Source organism: Mobula hypostoma, chromosome 16 (assembly GCF_963921235.1).
Source record: "Mobula hypostoma chromosome 16, sMobHyp1.1, whole genome shotgun sequence".
Classification (NCBI taxonomy): Eukaryota; Metazoa; Chordata; class Chondrichthyes; order Myliobatiformes; family Myliobatidae; genus Mobula; species Mobula hypostoma.
In genome coordinates this window covers 30151582-30172963 of record NC_086112.1, presented here as the reverse complement: position 1 = coordinate 30172963, position 21382 = coordinate 30151582, and positions in this window count along the sequence as shown.

Sequence of the window (21382 nt, the reverse complement as noted above, 5' to 3'; positions counted from 1 at the left end):
CCACTTCTGCATCCTATCGATGTCTCCCTGCAATCTTTGACAATCCTCTACACTATCTACAACACCACCAACCTTTGTGTCATCTGCAAACTTGCCAACCCACCCTTCTACCCCCACATCCAGGTCATTAATAAAAATCACAAAAAGTAGAGGTCCCAGAACAGATCCTTGTGGGACACCACTAGTCACAATCCTCCAATCTGAACGTACTCCCTCCACCACGACCCTCTGCCTTCTGCAGGCTAGCCAATTCTGAATCCACCTGGCCAAACTTCCCTGGATCTCAGTGTTGTGGAGGATGAAGTTATCTACGCTGATTCAGGAGGCTGGTGCTTATAGATAAAGGTCGAACGGAAGGGAGGCATCAAGTGAATGCATAAAGATCATCAGTGGATGTTTGCATTATTTTTATTATGAATGCATGCGTAAGGGTGGTGTGAGTTCTGATTTGCTATGGTTATACATTCTGTAATTAAAACATTTTACTCTCCTCCCGTCCGGTAGGTGCTACAGGAGCCTCCGCTCCCGCACCAGAAGGCACAGGAAGAGCTTCTTCCCGGAGGCTGTGACCCTGCTGAACCTCTCATCACAGCGCTAAGCAGTATTGCATCCATATTGTACTGGCTCAGTACTTTTATATTTGTGTGCTGTAGCACTTACTTTTTATTCGCAGTTATTTTGTAAATAAGACTATTCTTTGCATTTCTGGTCAGATGCTAACTGCATTTCATTGGCTTTGTGTCTGTACTTGGCACAATGACAATAAAGTTGAATCTAATCTAATCTAATCTAATGTATGATGAGCTGAACAGTAACGGAAGATAACATGGAAATAATCTCTTTGATTATATGACCTGAATGTAGATTCCTCTACTGTCTCCTCTTTTCTTCTCTTCCTCCTTTTGTGCTTTCTTATCTTTCTCTTCTGTTTTCTTCTTTTCTATTTTTTCCACAAACAGCCCATTAACTGAGCTGAATGTTGAATTCTACAGCATTTAGCTAATTTCAGTGCAAGTTACAATTTTAATTAAATGTTTGTGCTTGAATGTTTTAATTATATAGAAGCTTTTATGTGATTTAATTTCTATTTTTATTTTTATTTCTATATATTTTTAATTATCTAATTGAATTTTAACAGAGTTTAAATGCTTCTGAAAGTCAGGAAGATTGTGAAGTACCAAATGACTGCAACAGCCCGAGCAGAAGCCAAAGCTAGCTGATTGGATTACTACCTACCAGACCCTTTGCAGGCTGATTTGTCCACATGGCGGCATTACACACAAAGTCCTGCCACCACAAGAATGACGTTATCTTGGACCTGGAATTACTTTTCAGCAAATTTACAACATTGGATCCATCTAATGCCAGACTAACGTTAGGCTGGGTCAGCTACTCTCAATAAATTTTAGGCCATTACGTTTGTTTCTCTCTGCACTGAAGCTATCTTAACTTCTGATTATTTCATCATTTTATTTCCATTTTAAATTTTCAGCATGCATGGGATCTTACCTTTGTACTCTATGGTATTAGTGATAGACAAGTTTATTTTATCATGGTGTGGTAAATCGTATGTATATGATGTAACTGGGTTAACTGTCTGTACACGCCCCTCTGCTGACTGCCAGTGTGGCTCCTCCCACAGACCCTGAATAAAGGTGATTTCGCCTTGCTCCATCTGCTCAGACGAGGGGCAGACTCTCAACATGGAAGTCATATTTTACTGCGAATAAAAGCCTTTCAGTATTTACCCTACTTCAGTCTTTTGGAGTTATTGAAGGTGCTTTACATGGTTCTCCAACAACATAGAATGTAGAATAGACCAGCACAGTACAAGCCCTCCAGCCCACGATGTTTTGTCAATCAATATAAACCTACCCCACTCTCTTTTACATATTAAGGCAATCATGCAAATGAGGTCGGTGCAGGAGAATAGGACAGAAGTAAAATTTCAACCACTATCTTATTAAATGGTGGAGCAGGCACAATGGACAGAACACCCCGTTCCTGCTGTTGTTTCTTATATCTTACAATATCATTTGTGTTGGATGATAGTGAGTGTAGAACATTTCAAACGTCATAGATGAGTATGGTGATGAACTTTGGTTCATTAGTAACAAAAAATAAGAGTGATAATTGAGTGGAAAATCCATATAATCTCCGTGGTATATCCGATGGCCTGTTTATATTACTAGTTTGCGTATTGATTTATAAGTGGGAATTGGACAGGAACAATAGATAACATAATGGGTAGCACAATGGCAGAACTAATCCAGGTTCAACCACTGCTTTCTATGTGGAGTTTGCACGTTCTCCATGCGCTTGCATAGATCTCAATTTCATCTTACAATTTTCTCCAGCAGCTCAAAGATGTGAAGGTTGGTAGTTTAATTATCCACTATAAATTGCCTCTAATGTGTAGATGAATGGTAGATTCAGGGGGAGGTGATGGGAATATTGGTAAAATCAGAAAAGGATGAGTGTGTACTTGCAAGTCAGCACTAACTTTTACATGAAGTCGCCTGGTTCAACGCTGTATGACCTTGGAAAATAATTACTGGTACAGATTCCTTTTTGATTGTATCAAACTTACCCCATCTTGTTATCCAATAAAGAAAAAGCTGTTCAGATCTATGGAATGCATTACAGTAATTAATATTTGATTTATACCAATCATATTCCTTCATGGCGTTCTAAAGTACTTAGATTTGGCTGTTTTCTATTTAAGACCATGCCATGAAATTTAAACTTTCCTCATGGGCTGCTTATTATCTGAAGACAACACTAACTATATCTACTTCTTATGAGCTAAGAGGTCATGTGCACCTCTGACAGAGAAAGCTAATAGCAAAATAATCCTATTCCTGACAGTGTAATTTCAATATAGTTAATTACTTTGCTACTTTTATGCTGATATCTTCTGAATTTAAATCTAGTAATAGAAAATATTTTGCTTAGGCTCTTGAACATTAGCTGGGGAATGAAATCATTTCTGTTTTGTCCCTAAGCATAATTAAAAGATAAGTATTCCTGGACGTTTGTGAACATCTGTTACTTAACCAACATGGGATTCTTATATTATCTGTCTCTTACTGGTTCGACTTTAAACCACTTTAGACAGATTGTTTATAGTTACTAGCTGCTATGGTACAAAGCTTTCTGATGTTTGTATTATGTGGAAATAGTTATTGCTGGGTGCTTTAAACTTGATTTTTCAGCAGAGATTAGGGCAGCCAATTGCAAAAAGATGAACATTTATCTGTTGTGACTGAATCAGATCGTGCATTCCAGAGCATAATATGAAATGGAAAATAAAATGCTTCCTTATACACACATTGGCACTTTAGTTATTCAGCTAAAACCTGTATCCTCTGATTTCCAACTGTCTGCCTTTGGAAGCAATTTCTCCTATGGGGATTCTTTATGCTTTTGAACACCTCAGTCAGTTCTCTTAAACTTTCCTGCTTTAATGAAAACAGAATGACCGAAACCACAAGCTACTTCAGTCTCTCCATGTAACTGAAGATCCTTACTTTCCTAAGATCTTGCCATTTTCCTTAACAGATTGTAGAAATCCCATATCAGTAACTCTGAGTCTGTCGGTGTTTTTATTGGCAAAGCCTTCTATGCTCACTGGCATCTTTACTGTCTCAGGAGGTTAAGGAAGTTTGGATTGTTACCAAGCCTCTACAGATGTACTGTACAAAGCATCCTGACTAGCTGCATCGTGATTTGGTACAGAGATCTCGTTGTGCAGGAATGTAATAAGTTATGGAGAGTGGTGGACTCTGCCCAAAACATCATGGTCACATTCCTCCCAAACACCAGTAATACCTACAGGAGATACTGCCTCAACGAGGCAACATCCATCAAACCATGCCATCTTCTCATAGCTACCTTTAGGTCTGAAATTCCACATCACCAGGTTCAAGAACAGCTACCTTCCTTCAATCTTTCGGTTATTTAACCAACCGGATCATCCCTAGAGTTCAGCAACACTAAAACCACTTACAATTAAGATGAACTTTGTTCTAATCGTGTTATTTCTTGTAAAAATGTGTATGATTTATGATTCTTTCATGAATACTGGTTTTGCTTCTGGTAAGATTATGATGCACTTGGACAGAATGGGCTGTCAGGGTCCAAACAAAGGTGTAATTGTTCATCCTTTACATCATTTTTACGACTGCAAGGTACTGTTGGATATTAAGAACATCAAGTACTGAAGATCTATCACATCATCGAGCTACTTGATTGTGGTAGAGCTGGACCTACTGCATACCATGTTGATGTCTGCTACAGCCATCCAAGGAGGAAGGCATCAGAGGCGATCCGTGGTCCAAGAAATAGTGCAAATGATTGCCTTGGACATTTTTCCTGTGATCAGAAGACCCTGTTGCACATCAGTGGTGTAGAATACTGCAGCTCACTGATTCATTTGTGAGACCGATGGCAGGGGAGTTGCTTGGCCTTGGTTGCTGCACGGACCCAGACTTCATGCTGCAGGGATGCCTGTTGCAGCTACCCAGGCAAGGAGACACCAGAGGCAGTGTGGAAGAGAGCCGGACGCCTCCCATCAGAGAGCTGACGCCTCCCATCAGTGCTGCCCTCCAGTGTTCACTCTGTGGAAGATAAATTGGATCGTGTTTGCCTGTTATTGATGCAGCATAAGATGAGGAACTGTTCCGCACTTGTTCTTGCAGAGATATGGCTCTGGGACAACATCCCACTTATCATCAATCTATAGGCCATGACACTCAGGGATCTGAGCTATATTATTTCTTCAGCGACCAAAATTTTTCTGCTATTGTAATTATATGTGTGATATGTTCTGTGTGTGACTGTTGGTACTGTGTTTTGCATCTTGGCTCTGGAGGAATGCTGTCTTGTTTGGCTGTATTCCTGTGTATGGTTGAATGACAATTAAACTTGAATTTTTATGATGCTACGTGCCTGTCGTGCTGCTTCAAGTACACTTTTCCTTGCACCTGTGCATATGCCAATAAACTTGACTTTGTAACTTCAACACGGGTATATTTTAAGCTTTTGCAATTTACTCAATTCTACTGTAACAGACAAGAGCTCTCTATTTCTAAGGGCTTGAGCATTCTGACTTCAGTGTCTTCATTCAGTCAGTATCTACATTGCTGAAGATAAAAGACAGGTAGAGTGTGGCTATTTTAGTCCATTCCATCAACTTCTTAGTTGTCTCATCAAGGGGTTACACATCACTCCATTAATTTCTGAACTTCTCCTCTATTTTCATCTGAAATGCATTTGTTCTGTTTTCAAATGATTTTGGCAGGGCCCCCCGGTAAAATATACTGATCCATCCGTTGTCTTTCTTACTACTTGACAGTAAACTCAATGATCCAAGTATTTGTATACTGTATCCATGGCTGTAGCTTTCAGTTAGACTTGACATTTCAAAAGGCTACTCTTTTATTTCCAAGCATTTCCAGGACAGTGCCCAGCTATTATGTATGATTCACTCTTGGTGTTCAAATAAGCTGCCATAGCAAATCCTGTTGGGCTGAGTTATGGAGAACAGTGAGTAGAGGAACTGCAGATATAAGTCCAACCCAAGAAGCTATAAAAGCTTTAAGGATGAAATGAATTCCTCACATTTTATAACACATGTCCAAACTCCTAAAATCTTTTAAATTTGTACTTAGTTTTAATGCAAGTCAACACATCATATGTCCAGTTTGCTAAATAAAGATTCCATTTAAGATTGTTTATTTATGTTGTTACTTACTTGCTTATTTACTGACTGTTACACCACAGGCATTTCGGGCAGCAATGAAGGTCCTCCGTATCTATCTGTATAGAAGGATTCTTCATTGCAGTTTCCGTAACAATTTGCTTTTTGACAAGTCAAGGTTCTTAGCTCTGAATTGAACCCCCGAACCTGGAGGAACAGTGGATCACTCTTAGTCTAGCCTCTACCCTTTGGCCTGTTTGACATAGGTGACCCTACAAAGAGACAAAGCACAAGTCCCAGACTCCAGCCAACATAGCTCTCCCGATCATTGAGGCACGAAAGCCTCCAAGCCTTACGGCAAGTTTGTGGTCCTCTTGGAGGGTGAAGTTGTAAACCATTAGGCAAAAGGTTCTGAAGTTTTTTTCTCTCTCCTTTATTGTAAAACAATTCACAAAATTTTGATCTGTACGTGGAAACCAGTTGCCAGTTTTGATTTTTCTCTGAATAGTGTGATATGCTTCCATTACAATGTTGGTTTTGTGACTTTTAAACTATGAATTGCTTCAAGTACATTGCTGACTGGCAATATGTGGGCTGTGTTTATAGGTGTGAAAAGTTTGCAATCAAATTTGATTTTCTGTGGATGTTGTGACTTTCCACAGAAAGTCCATTTCAAATTACCTCTCCAGTGGTCAGTAGTTGTACTCTACTTCTATTGCATGCATGCTAGCATTTAATAGGAAATAAATCAAGTCTTGTTTAATAAATATTCTTTGTTAAATGTGATCAATATATGTCTCATAGTGTAAAGTACATCAAACTAAATTTTATATTCTTAGAACAATAGACCTTATACTATGGTTAACTACAACATATTTAATGACCACTTTATTAGGTACAACAAACATCTGCTTGTTAATGCAAATATTCAATCGGCCAGTCATACGGCAGCAACTCAATGCATAAAAGCATGTGGACATGGTCAAGAGGTTCAGTTGACAAGAACGAGATAGTAACTCAAGTAACCACACATTGCAACAGCGGTGTGCAGAAGAGCATCTCTGAACACACAACACATCGAATCTTGAAGTGGATGGGCTACAGCAGCAGAAGACTACAAACATACACTCAATGGCCACTTTATTAGGTACAGGAGGTATATAAGCCCCATTGTCTGCAATAATTCCATATCTTTGCCCTGAATACATTTTATTATTGAAAGCTATGAGATGAATATTGTTCACTGGTAATATGTTACCAGTGCAATTTCCCCCCAATTACTGTTGGAATTAAAGTTCTTCCCACCTTTTAGTTTCCCACAGAGAATCCTTCCTCCTGTCTTGAGTACTTCATTATACCTTACATAATATTGGACAATTATCTGTTGTGGTGGTGGCTGAGTCCCAAGACTTAAAGTTCAATCGTGGAGGATTTCTCACCGAAAGGAAGAAATGATCTGCTGCCTGGTGTTGTTCAGCAACTCTTTGCCTCCCCTCTTCAGTAACTTGATGTAGGTCTGTGAACCATCTGCTTTTACTGGGTTAAGGTGTGGCTCAAGGAAAATATAAACCAATGATGGGAGCAACTGATTTGAGCTAAAGTCCCAAAAGCAAGGCAAAGTTCTTCCTTGGCTGCCACACCATTGCCGCTTTGCTCTGGAAAACTTTAAGGTCCAGGCCCCAGAAATATTAGCAGTAACCAATAGAAATAAATCAACAACAAACATTCAAGTAGCTGATGATATTTATAAAGAGCATTAAAACAAGATTGTTCCTGCATAGTCAGTATGCAAAGTTAGGTGACAGATGTCACTAGAGTGTCAAGCTCCAAAATATCAACATCATCATCAGAAGCAGCATTTTATGTTGAGTGATGTCCAATCTAATTTTGTAGCCAGGAGCTAAGCATGTGATTCTGCTCTCCTTACTGTAACTCTGCTGAAAGAACTTAGTTGGAATTGGAACCTAAAGGGCATTATACATTTACAGTAATATTCAGTTTTTTATTGCTTACAATTCTTTGTGGTCTACAGCAGTTTGTAATTTCCTCACAAGTTACTGATTTTATATAGCTATTTTCTATTATACTTTTATTACTATTTGTATAGCTGTTGATAAAGAAAATTATCAAAAGATTATAGTAGTACCATCAAAGGGGTCTCAGCCTGAAACAGCAGTTGTTTATTCTTCTCCATAGATTCTACCTGAGCTGCTGAGTTCCCGCTGAAGGGTTTCGGCCCAAAACGTTGACTGTACTCTTTTTCATAGATGCTGCCTGGCCTGATGAGTTCCTCCAGCATTTTGTGTTGATTGCTCTGGATTTATAACACCTGCAGAATCTCGTGTGTTTATAATGGTACCATTGTACATTGTGAAGATTTTGTTACTTTTGGGATGGATTGTCAGAGCAATATAATACTTCAAGAAAATTGGATATAGGAATTCTGGCCACTCTTCATATTACAGTCTATTAAATAGGCAGAATATTTATAAGACATGTGTATTTGTAAGTTCAAGTTCAAGTTTATTGTCATTTCAACCATATACATGTATACCACTAAATGAAATATGTTCCTCTGGACTAAGGTGCACAACACAGTATGTAATACTCACATACAACACATAAAGTAATAATATCACAAATAAATTAACAAATAATCGAGTGCATTTATGTCACAGTTAAAAAGTAAGCGGTAAAACACTGCTGGCACTTAATACGTGATGACACCTGGATGGTGGCTGGGAGATCAGAATTCCCATGGCTGAGGGGAGGAGGTTGTTTCCTATCCTAACAGTCCTTGTCCTAGTGCTATGACAACTCCTGCCTGATGTTGGTCATTAAGGGCCCTGAAATTCTTCTGGTACTATCTTGGATCAGTGGAAGAGAGACCCTGATGGTACTCTTAGCAGTCCTCACAATCTTTGTTAAGATAAGAAGCATTGTCCCATTTACTTTTAAAATTACATATTGCTGTTTCTGTAGAAGATACTGCAAATATACCTTACAGCTGAGTTTCAAGATAATGATGGTAATCAAGGATGCTGACATATTTCTTGCATAACTATTCATCCTAATTCACATGTAGGAAGAAATTCTGTTGCACCACCCACAACAACTTACTTTGATTCACATGTCTTGTGCACTCATGGAACTCTCCTGTTGTATGCTTCTACTTTGCATTTGCTAAGTCCATGGCATTTCACTTCAAGTTCACCATGTCAGCCTCACACAAAAGATGGCATCACAGGTCCCAACTAAAAGCAAGATATAATTCCTTGATAGAGCCAGGTTGCCAGGATAATGATGTGGAGTACTTCCATGAGTTTTTATTGGAACAGCCAGTTACCATTCATTGTAATAGTTAACAGGTTTTCCCCCTACCGAAGCACAAGACAATGAGAATGAAAGCTATAGTTAGATTGAAAGGTCAACCACAACCTACAGAACTTTGTTGCTCTGTTTTCCCAGCTGTGTAGTTTCTATTTAACTTCATTCAAGTTGTGATGTTTGGAATTATTTTCGGTTATGGATTCTAGAAGAGAAATGAGTGCTCTGTTCATGGAGGTTGGAGCCATATAATAATGCTTCACATATTTATCTAATCTATAACACGAATGAGCGTGGCAGCACTTCTACTCCCTTAGAAGTTTGAAAATATACGGCAGGGCACCTAAAACTTTGACAAACTTCTTTAGATATATGGTGGATAGTACATTGACTGGCTGTTTCACAGCCTGCTATGGAAACACCGGTACCCTTGAATGGAAAATCCTACAAAAAGTACTAGATATGGCCCAGTCCATCATGAGTAAAGCTCTCCTCATCATTGAGCACATCTACACGGAGCCTTGTTGCATCCATCATCAGGGGCTCCCCACCACCCAAGTCATGCTCTCTTCTCACTGCAGCCATCAGGAAGAAAGTACTCCTAGCCTCAGGACTCACACCACCAGGTTCAGAAACAGCTATTGCCCCTCAGCCATTAGGGTCTTGAACCAGAGGGCATAACTTGAAATGCTCCTAGTACTGTTGGCTGGTGGGAGAATCAGGAGGAATAAATGTTTATGTAAGGGATAAAAGATTATAGAGGAATATGCTTGATGGGATTTATTTGAGAGCTGGATTAGATTTGATATGCTCAATGGCCTCCTTTCCCTTTGAAGAAATATGAAAAATGAGAATTTTGCTCGAATACGAGTTAAAAATACAATAAAATCTTTCATAAAAGATTTCAACCAAAATCATAGTACTGTTGAACTACAAAAGATTATGCTAAGTGATATCAAAGGAGAGATCTATAAAGAAAGAGATGAGTTCATGATATATATTTATGGCATAGAAAAGCATTTATATTCTTGTTAACATGTATTTGTAATGAACTTACAGTACAATACACTTTGTTATTAATTTCTTACTAGATTTCTGAAAAAGGTAATGTTAGTTTGGATTAACAGTGCAAGCTTTATATATTCCCAGTTTCCATCACTTTCCTTCTATTTCAGTGTTTTACTAAAGTAATTTAGCTCTCCAGATCTGTTGGATTTCCAATTTCTAGGCATCTACTTCTTTAATACTTTTATTAAAGCCATTTATTGACAGTGGTCACTGAGATAAATACTGTAACATTACCTCAAGCACTATAACTCTGGTGAAGATTGGTAGAATTTCCAAAGTGATGTTATAAGCAGTCAGGATTTACATTGCCATTCCATCAGTTATGGGAATTGATCAGAAGTGTCCCTGAACCTCAGCAATACAATTCATACGATTTATGTTCTGCACAGTCATCAACACTTGCCATTTAAATAAACATGAATGTGGCTGAAAGTGCAAATAGGCATGTATTATTGGTAAGATGTTTCTGTTAAGAAGCTAGAACCAATATAAAATGGGGCTGTGAAAGATGATAACACAGCATTAGATTTGAATGTCCAGACCCTCGTGGTCCATGTAAAACACAACCAACCAAATCATTGACAAGTGATGTCCCTGTGTCACTTCACTCAGCTAATTAATCACCAGGGTGTTAAAGCTGAGCCCGTCTGTCCATAAAATATGTATAAACATGCATTTACAGCAATTGTAACTACTTTTTCTCTCCTTAACCCAGGAGGTTATCATAAATTATGTTAACTTGACTGTGATTAATTAATTCTGGCCATACTGGGGATCTTTCCTGGAGGGAAGATATCATTTGTACATTAAACACAGCAAAATGTTAAATGCCTTCATACTTTTCGTAGCATTCTGCAAACAGGGAACATCCTTCCTGATCTGGATGGCTGGACTATTCATTTTATAACATATGCACAGATATATCTGGAAAAGTTATCATTTTATCCTTTACAGTATCCTATATGGAATAAATTAAGCTGCATTAATAGCATCAAGTAATTCAGTGAAACATTTTCTACACAAAGGACGTGAACAAATAGAGATGGTATTAATTTGAATAGAAAGTTTTGTTTTACTACAACACAACCAAACTTACTAAAATGTAAATTATTTGATTAAATTGTGAAATTTTGCTCTCTGCAGAGTGATACATTTTGTGATTACTTACTGAGAGGAGGTTTATTTCACTCAATTTAGCAACCTGAGTACTGAAAAATCCTTTACCTCCTTAATGTAACTCAGGAAAAAATAAATAATTCCGCAGATGTTAAAACATTATATTTCTAATTTCAGTATCTGCTGATATATTGTCTTTATTGCACCATTGCTCTTCTGGTTCCTTAATGTTGCTATAGGCCGACTGGTGGCGTAGTGGCATCAGCGCTGGACTGCGGGACGGAGGTTCCGAAGTTCAAACCCAGCTGGCTCCCCCCAGCACGCTTTCCATCCGTGCGGGGTTAAGAACTGGTGATCTTTTTGAAAAAAAAAACTCACCCAGCAGAAGGCAATGGCAAATCACTGCTGTAATTTGCCTTGTTCGCGAATTCCAACTACGTCAGAACGGCGTGGGAGGAAGTCATCCGCTACCCGGAAAAATTCCGGATGCGACCTACAAGAAGAAGATTGTTGTTATAGCTGGGGGTGATAGTGGGGAAAAGCTCCCACTACCTATTAAATGCTTCCAATAGCATGTGTCTCAGATAGCCTCTGACAACCAAGTCCAGCTCTTGGCCTTCTAGTGTGGCTTAGCTACTAAGCCTGGTGGAACCATTTCTACTGAGAGGAGAAGAGGCAAAAGTGGGTTGTTGGTACCTTAAAACCTGTCATTTTGGGCAGATGGGGCTCAGCAGCCATAGTCAGCAGCTCACCTAGGAGAAGGAACGCTCGAATCTGAAACCTCTGCTGCCTTGCGACCATATCCACTCATGGGAAGGCTTCGAGTGAAATCTGGAGCTGGCGTCACTAATAGAGTCCAATGTTGAGTTCCACGCTGACTGGCAACTCCTGCGATGCCTCTGGTGCCAAACTGTATTGGTCTCTGCCGATCCTTTGGATTCATCAGCTGTGTGGAGGGGGGACCCTATTGCATGGGCAACAGCTGGCTCTCCATGTCGTACTGCCCTGGCTTGCATATCATGTAGACAGCTGAGGTTCAACATCTGCGGTCAACCCTGACCAGTAGAGAGCCTCAGATGTATCAGCAGATTTATTTCTTTAAAACATGACTTCTGCAACAACTTATCCCTGCAATGCCATATATCTAACAGCAGAATAATGGAATAGATTTGATTAAACTTCAGAGAAAATAATATTTCCTGAAGCCTTCAACTCAGGAGCTACTGGCAGTTTTGACATGAAAGGGTTGATTCTATGATCTCCATAAAGGAAATCTGCAGCCTAAGTAAAGCAAACTTAAGGAGGGGAGGCAGTGAAAGGAAAATATACAAATACCTTACCTGTCATAATGATGGATTTTTTTTCTTGAAATTCATTTTATGGTCTTTCATCTTATGGTCAGTTTTCAACAGGACTGCATGATGGAAGATGTCAGGTGATGTCAAGTGACAGAGCCCATCCTTCAGACAACGCATTTAGCAGTATTTCAGGTTAAGTGACAGAAGGATGTCTCAATCAATACCGAGTCACTGAATCAAATAAATTTACAACTTCGAGGGAGGTGGGTCAGGCAATATTTTTTGCGTTGTTCGAGAGACAGAGCTGCTCAGTTTAACCTCACCTTTTCGTACTAGCCCTGTACTCCTTCAAATATCAGCTTTCTGATGATTTGTTGCCCCACCACCCTTTCAGCCAGAGTTTTAGCCCCCCAGGATACACTGAATGAGAAAACATAGTCCTTTCCCCTCAAAAGTTTCTACCAATTCGTTCATTTCTATGCCCTGTGGTTTTAATGCCCTCTACTAAGGAAAATAAATCAATCTTGTTTCCCCTATCTAGGTCCATCAAATGAAAGCAAATTATTTTAGTCACTCATTGACCCTTCCTGATACATTAAGGGATCTGTGGGCATAAACTGCAAGGGTACTCTGTTTTCCTGTGGGTACCTCCAGTTGAACTGTCTTTTTGTGTGTTTTCCCCTTGCCGTCAGTCTGTGGTTTTCGTATTGCCCCCAAGAGACCCTGTTCCCACATTGCCCTGGATTTTGTCACCAGTCTTCCCCCATCAGATGGTAATACCTCCATTCTCACAGTAGCTGATTGTTTCTCCAAGTCTGTACCCTTTATTCCTTTACCTAAACTCCCCTCTGCCAAAGAAACAGCCAAATTACTAGTTTTGTATGTTTTTAAATTACATGGTTTACCTGTAGATGTTGTGTCAGGCAGGGGCTCTCAATTCACATCCAACTTCTGGAGGGCATTCTGTAACTTTCTGGGTGCCTCCGTGAGTCTGTCTTCAGGATTGCACCCACAGACCAATGGCCAGACCGAGTGGGCCAACCAACAGCTAGAGACTGTATTGCAGTGTCTGGTCTCCCAGAACCCCTCCACAGCGCTACCCTGGGCCGAGTACGCCATGAACTCTCATCCGTCCTCATCCACCAGTCAGTCCCCCTTCGAGTGCTGCCATGACTACCAACCTCCACTGTTTCCTGCCCAGGAGGAGGACGTTGGCGTTCCATCTGCTGAGGCATTCATCTGCCGTTGTCAGCGGACGTGGAGATGCACTCCCTCTGCCCTTCTCCATGCCTCTGCTAGGATCAAGCGTCAATCTGACCGCCATCGCTCCAAGGCCCCACGTTACTGCCAGGGACAGCGTGTGTGGCTTTCAACCTGAGACCTGCCCCTCAAGGTGGATTCCTGCAAGATCGCCCCTCGCTTCATCGGCCCCTTTCCCATTGCTAAAGTCATCAGCCCTGCTGCTGTCTGTCTAAAGCTCCCCTCCACTCTCTGCCGCATTCATCCCACCTTCCATGTGTCCCACAACAAGACTTTCATGAGCCACCTCGTGTCCTGTCCCCATACCACCCCCCCCACCGCCATGGCTCATCGATGGGTCAGAGGCCTTCACGGTGCATCGACTGCTGGACGTTCGTCGCCGGGGCCTTGGCCTCCAGTACCTTGTGGACTGGGAGGGCTACAGTCCCGAGGAGAGTGCTGGGTCCCCACCTTTAACATCCTAGACCCCTCTCTCATCAGGGACTTTCATCGCCAGCACCCAGCTCTACCTGCCGTGACACCAGGAGGTGTCCATAGGACTGTACTGTCAGTACCTCCAGTTGAACTGTCTTTTTGTGTGTTTCCCACTAGCCTCAGTCTGTGGTTTTGTATTGCCATGTGCCCTTGTTTGTTTACATGGCCTACGTGCACCTGTCCCCACTCCTGCTCTACTCCGGCCCCTGTATTACAGAGTATTCTGTCTCTCACCTGTTTCTCATTATTACCTGTTTTGCTGCCACTTGTGTCTCACTGTGCTCCACCTATCATCTGCCTCTCTGTTTATTGCTCCATGTATTTTAGTCCTGTGTTTTCACTTGCTTGTTGCCAGATTGTGCTAGTGAGCTTTCCTGAGCTTTTCCAGCTCTTGTATCTGGACTCTGTCCATCTGAATATCGACTCTGGCTGTTTCCTGATTCTGGTTTTTGGATTTCTCTGGAATTTTTGATCTCCACCTGAGCTTTGATGCTGACTTTGTTCTTTTTTTGGCACTTTTTACATATTTTGTAATTTATAGTAATGTTATGTCTTTGCACTATATTCCTGCTGAAAATAATCAAATTTCATAAGATAAAGGACAATGATAATAGAACAAATTCTGATTTTTATTTTGAGTCTCCAACATATATCACTAACACCACGAACCAATCTCCGTGAAATCCTACTGGACATAGTTTTCCAGTTGCAGAAGCACATGAAAACCATAAACATTTTCTTGCAACGCACATCAAAGTTGCTGGTAAACGCAGCAGGCCAGGCAGCATCTCTAGGAAGAGGTACAGTCGACGTTTCAGGCCGAGACCCTTCGTCAGGACTAACTGAAGGAAGAGCTAGTAAGAGATTTGAAAGTGATTTTCTTCTTAGGACTAAATCAGTTTGTCACTTTCCCTTTGATCCTGTGTGCTTTTACCTTTATCACCAACCCTCTCAAAACCCTTGCTAAAATAAGTAGACTATTGTTGACACTTCCCAATTCACATGTGCCTCCCCCCAAACCACAGCATTTTGTTACTTCTTCGGAAGTTTAATTATGTAAGTCAGACACAATGTTCCCTTACAAATCCGTACTGATCTTCTGTAAATAGTCCATGACTTGCTGGTATTCCTAATAAATATGGTTTACTTACCTGTAGCTTTATATTTTATTAAATTCAGCCTCCAACTTGAAACTCCAGGTTTAGAACATTGGTGCAGTGAACTTGGACTTAAGTAGCATGTTTAGGAACATTCATGTCTTTGTACTAACTGTGACATTGATCTGTGATTATTATTGGGAATATACTGTAAAGTTTTAGACCCATAGAGAGTTATAGGTATCCTTCATCCCACTCATTCTGTGTCAACTGTCACAGCTTACATTAAGCTTACACTAATACCACAGTTCATCCTTCCCACAGTCTCAATGACTCCATCTGAGTCTACTGCTTACCTGCACACTAAGTGCAACATGAAGTGACCATTTGACCTACCAAACTTTTGAACATGTACCAATTAAACTGCCAACTCATTAAGGCGTGGGAGGAAACTGGATCACCCATGGAAAACCCATGAGGTCAAAGAGAGAACACTGTAAGCCATTCGTAAACAGCATCCGTGGTTATGATTCACCCTAGTTTCTGGTGCTGTGAGGCAGTGAGTCACACCGTATATAAAATCTGAATGCGTCTGGATTCTCAAAGCATTAGTTTACTTACTGTCAGCTGCACAAATAATTCAAAGAGGTTTATGAATCACATAGTGTAACTAAGGTAATGATAAATAAATGCAATGGATTTTGGTCAACTGGGCCATCAGTTAATTGGGGCAGCCATTTATTTTGGGCGACTCTTAAATAACAAAAACAACTTGAGAAAATAGCCGGGATTCCCTTTGTTTATTTGGGGCACTATGCCACTTAATTAGGACAAGACACTGATGCTGATCAATTTCTAACTAGTGTCAGTTGCATGCACTTGTGTGGCTGTTAGATATTACACGACGTGCTTAGAGCGAACAGTTTTTAAGTAGCATCAGTTGCATGTGGTTGTGTTCAAGAAGTGACTTTTGTTGCTGATATTTGGTGAGAAACAAGCAGTAAGACAATTTAGAACTGTTTTGCTCACTGTGGTTTCAAGCGTTCACACTTGGAGATGTCAGAAACAGGCGGGAGTGAAAATGAAATGATTTCAATACTTCTACAGGTTAGGACCTACGAAGAGTTTGAAAGTATCGACAATCATCTTGAATGTTCCAATAAAAATGAAAATTTGGAAGGTGAAAGCATCGAAAGCATTGTATGAAAGTAGTTCATTTTCTGCATGAGGTATGTGCAGTGACTTTGCTCATTTACAATCAAAACAAAACGGCCGCATACACTGGATGAATTCCTGTATCGATAACTGTCAGGAATTAGTACCCAATTTTATAACACTGTAGTAGCAATTTGTTCTGTATTTCATTTAAGTACATAATTTATTACTCAGTTACCATAAGTAGTAGCTTGGCTTTTTTATACCTTGTTAACTATTTCTATGAAACTTCGGCTAATTGCGACATCCATTTAGTTGGGCCAAAATGTACTGGTCCCAATGTGTCCCATTTAAACGGAATCCACTGTAATGTACTCATTTGTAAAGGAGTTCAGGCATTTTACTCTGAAGTCCTAGAACAAAAACAACATTTTGCCACACAGGTAAAGATAAATGGTCTCTCACCATTATTGTAGAATGCATTCTGTTTATGTTGAACAAAAAATGATAGTACAATATAGTTGAAAGGTTTCTAAACACTGTAAATTTAGGAAAAATTTAAAGAGTCAGAACTTGCAGTTCTAAAGATCATTTTTCAAAGATTACATTGTAATTCCAGTAAAAATGATTTGCTGACAATGTGTAAGGAATATCTAACCCTTCAGTGGAACATTCAAGTGTATGTACAACAGCTGAAGGTTTCAGGACACCTTGCCATTCTGAGTAGAATTTTTCAATGAAATTCCTTCAGCCATGAATCAAACTGGGATTTTGTAGCCAATAATATTAATTAAATCTTAACTATTTTATTAAATGCTAAACCAACCAGCAGGACTTTTGGTTTACTTTTAAGCCGCATCGTATGAGTCATTGAGGCTATATTGCAGCTCAAAACTTCTATCAGACAAAATATACAGCAACCAAAAACAAGTATTTGAATATTATCTTCATTAACAATTGTCTTTTATCCCCTCACTTAATGCATGTGAACCTTTTCTGCAGTTTGTGTTATTTATAGTGACAGAGCTTTCTTGAATGCAGATTTTTATAGTCTTGGTGCAAAAAGACAAATAATACAGAAAAGCTGTTAGTTCCTGTGCCAGATAATGGAGTTTGCTGACTGAGTAGATGGAATTCAAGATTGGTTCTCTGTACTGCCAAGGTAAAGGGGACCAGCAGTGTGTGGAACATACTGTCCAGATGTTGTTGACAGGCAGAGCATGAATCATAAAAGTTCAAAGAGATGCAATATTGTTTTTCAGGAAAGCAAAGCCACTATTCTAAGCAAAAAATACTTCATATCAGATCTTAAGATTAAAGTTGTCTGGAACAGAATTAGTGTCATTGATGCTAGGAATTGATTTCCAAGCACACCAGATTTTTTTTTTCATACAAAAATAGTTTGCATTTGCTTCCAGCTCAGACACAGACAGCCAGAATTCATGATACAGTTAAACTGCATCAATAGAACAAATTTTATTCGATCAGCTTCACAAGGAGTGACAACACTTTGAGACAGCAACTTTATACAGCCTTGGGTTAAAGAATGAGCAAAGGAAAACTAATACCATGGAATAAAAATCCTGCAAACCTAAATCCAGCCCCAAATCCCCACATTGCCATCTGGGCATTAATCATATCTTGCGCACCTCCTAATAATTATAGGTCCAAAGTGTATACTGATAGCATGATTGTATACTGACTGACAGTTTAAAAGTACTGCATAATATAAGTTAGAAAGAAATAGAATTATGGATGAACTTGTTGATATCTTTCTTTACAATGATCAGAAAGACCTATCAAATGTTGAAAGGCCTAGATAGAGTGGACATGGAGAGGATGGGAGACTCCTGGAGCAGAAGGTACAACGTCAGATGAGAAGAACCCTCCTTCAGAACAGAGATGAGGAGGATTTTATTTAGCCAAAGGGAAGTGAATGTGTGAATTCATTGCCACAGACAACTGTGGAGGCCTAATCATTGGGTATATTTAAAACGGATGTTGATAAATAAGGATTTCAAAGTTTAGGGTGGGAAGGCAAGGGAATGGGATTTGAAGGAAAAATAAATCAGCCAAGATAAAATTGCAGAGAAGACTCGATAGTCTGAATATCATAATTTTGCTCTAAATGTATGTCTATCGTCTTATGATTTTTGGCTATATGCCAATCTATCAAAATGGCAGACCACTCATAATGTGTGATTCTTCATACAATCCTTTATTTATAAACAAACATAAAAAAATCCAAAACCATTTTACTAGCACACATTAAAAAAAATTATTAAAGCCATTTTGCACTCAGCTGTAATTCAGATTTTTTATTTTAAGTAGTATTGTGGCATATGTGCATCGAGGAGTAAAATGGTCCAAGGCAAGTGAAGAGTCATGGAGTCACACACTTGTACAACATAGAAACGAGGCTTTTGATCTATTGCTTTTCAGTCAGCTTCATGTTCATCTACACTCAGAGGTCACTGTGCACAAGATTATTAATGCAAATATCTAATCAACCAATAAATGTACCAGCAACTCAATGCATAAAAGCATGCAGACGTGGTTAAGATGTTCATTTGTTGTTCAGACCAAACATCACAATGAAGGAAGAAATGTAATTTAAGTGACCTTGACCATGGCATGATTGTTGGTGCCAGATAGGGTGGTTTGAGTAACCACCCAAAACTGGTTGAAACTGCTGATTTCCTGGGATTTTCATACACAACAGTCTCTACAGTTTACAGAGGATGGTGCGAAAAACAAAGAAAAAAATATCCAGTGAGAGCCAGTTCTTGGGCAAAATGCCTTGTTAGAAGAAAATGGCCAGACTGGTTCAAGATGATAGGAAGGTGTAACTCAAATAAACATGTGTTACAATAGTGATGTGCAGAGGAGCATCTCTGAACATGCAACATGTCAAACTTGAAGTGGATGGGCTACAGCAGCCAAAGATCACAACCATACACTCAGTGGCCACTTTATTGGATGCAGGAGGTACCAAATATCATGACCACCGGTGTATATGTGTGCCATTTGTCTGCAATAATTCCATATTTTGTCCTGTTTATGCAGCTTTATGTCACATCTGTGTGTTCTTGAGTTATAATAAGATATTAGATAGGCTTTTTTTCTCCCTGGAGCACCGAAGGATGTAGCGTGACATTGCAGAGGTATATATAGCAATGACAGGGATAGATATGGTGAATAGCCGTATTGATTTTCCCCAGGGAGTGTAGTCTAATACCAGAGGGCAGAGATTTAAGGTAAGAGGGTAAATTTGAAAGGGTATTTCACACAGAGTGACAGATATGTTGAATGAGTTGTTAAAGAGGTGGTAGATGTGGGTACAATTAAAAGACTCAAAAAGTATTAAGGTACATGGACAGATATGGGCCAAAAGCAGGCAAATAGGACTAATTCAGTTGGACAATGTAGTTGACAAGGGTGAGTTGGGCCTTGTAGGCTTTATGACTAAGTTCACAGATTTTTTTTCTCCCTGGAGAAATTAATTTTTTTTTGTTCAGAGAGGTAATATATATTTAATTGGAGATACAACATGGAGCAAGCCCTTCTGGCCCAGCAAACCACATATTTGACACTAGCCTAACCACCAGACAATTTACAATGACCAATTAACCTACTAATTGGTATGTCTTTGGACTGTCGGAGAAAACCAGAGCACCTGAGGGAAACATACACATTCATAGGGAACATACACGTTAGAATACTTTAATAGGAGTTTGAAGTATCATGGTCCAGATCGGGTTCCCTTTAAATTTACTTTGTTTGTTTTACGATCTGGACCAGTGACTCCCTGTTTCCCTTTGGTTTCCTGTGTCCCTCGGGCTTGGTGATTGGAGGCAATTTACTCTCGGCTGAACCGGCAGTTTATAAGTCTCTGGCTTTCAGCTGTTCGGTGCGAGAGCGTTAACAAAGTCACTGTAGGTACTGCGAGCCAATGTCATCTGGCTGGAGCAAGCCTAGTCTCCTCCCAAAGCAAGTGCCAGCAAGCCGCCTTCCTTTGTTAGTATGGGTCAGTCAAAGTTAACCTGCTGGGGGTGAGTCAAGAGCTCACTGCGGCTTGGAGCATACTTGAGCCCAGTTATAGCTCTGTCCATCATCGTGTGGTCTCCGTATCCATGTCGTGCGTCTAAGAGGGGTCCCCGCCCTGTACCCTGGAAGAGTCCTGACCCTGTGTCAAGAAGAGTCCCGACTCCATCCTGTGTCTAAGGAGGATTCCCAGCTCAGTGTTTTATGTCCTGTGTCTGAGTCTGTCCAATGAATAAGAAGAGTTCCTGGCTCCGGAGGCTCCAAGTACCAAGTCCTGGCCCCGGTGGCTCCAAGTGCCAAGTCCTGGCCCTGGCGGCTCCAAGTACCAAGTCCTGGCCCCGGTGGCTCCAAGTGCCAAGTCCTGGCCCTGGTGGCTCCAAGTGCCAAGTCCTGGCCCTGGCGGCTCCAAGTGCCAAGTCCTGGCCCTGGCGGCTCCAAGTGCCAAGTCCTGGCCCTGGCGGTCTGTGATTCCGAGTCCTAGCCCAGACCCTTAGTCCCAGCCTAGTCCAAGGCCTGAGTCCTTGTCCAGTATGCTATTCCTGCTTCTGCGTTGCTCTCCTTGTAACGAGCAATAAATTTAATTTAAGTTAACCTCACAAGATGTGTCTTGCATTTGGATCCACCCTTGCTCCCAGCACTCCTCCATTGTGACATGAAGAGATTTGGCATGTCAACAAAATCATTCAAAAACTTCTATAGTTGTACAGTGGAGAGCAGTCTAACAGGCTGCATCATTGTTTGGTATGGAGGGGCTACTGCACAGGACTGGAAGAAGCTGCAGAGGATTGTAAATCCAGTCAGCTCCATTCTAGGTACCAGCCTACAAAATACCCAAGGCACCT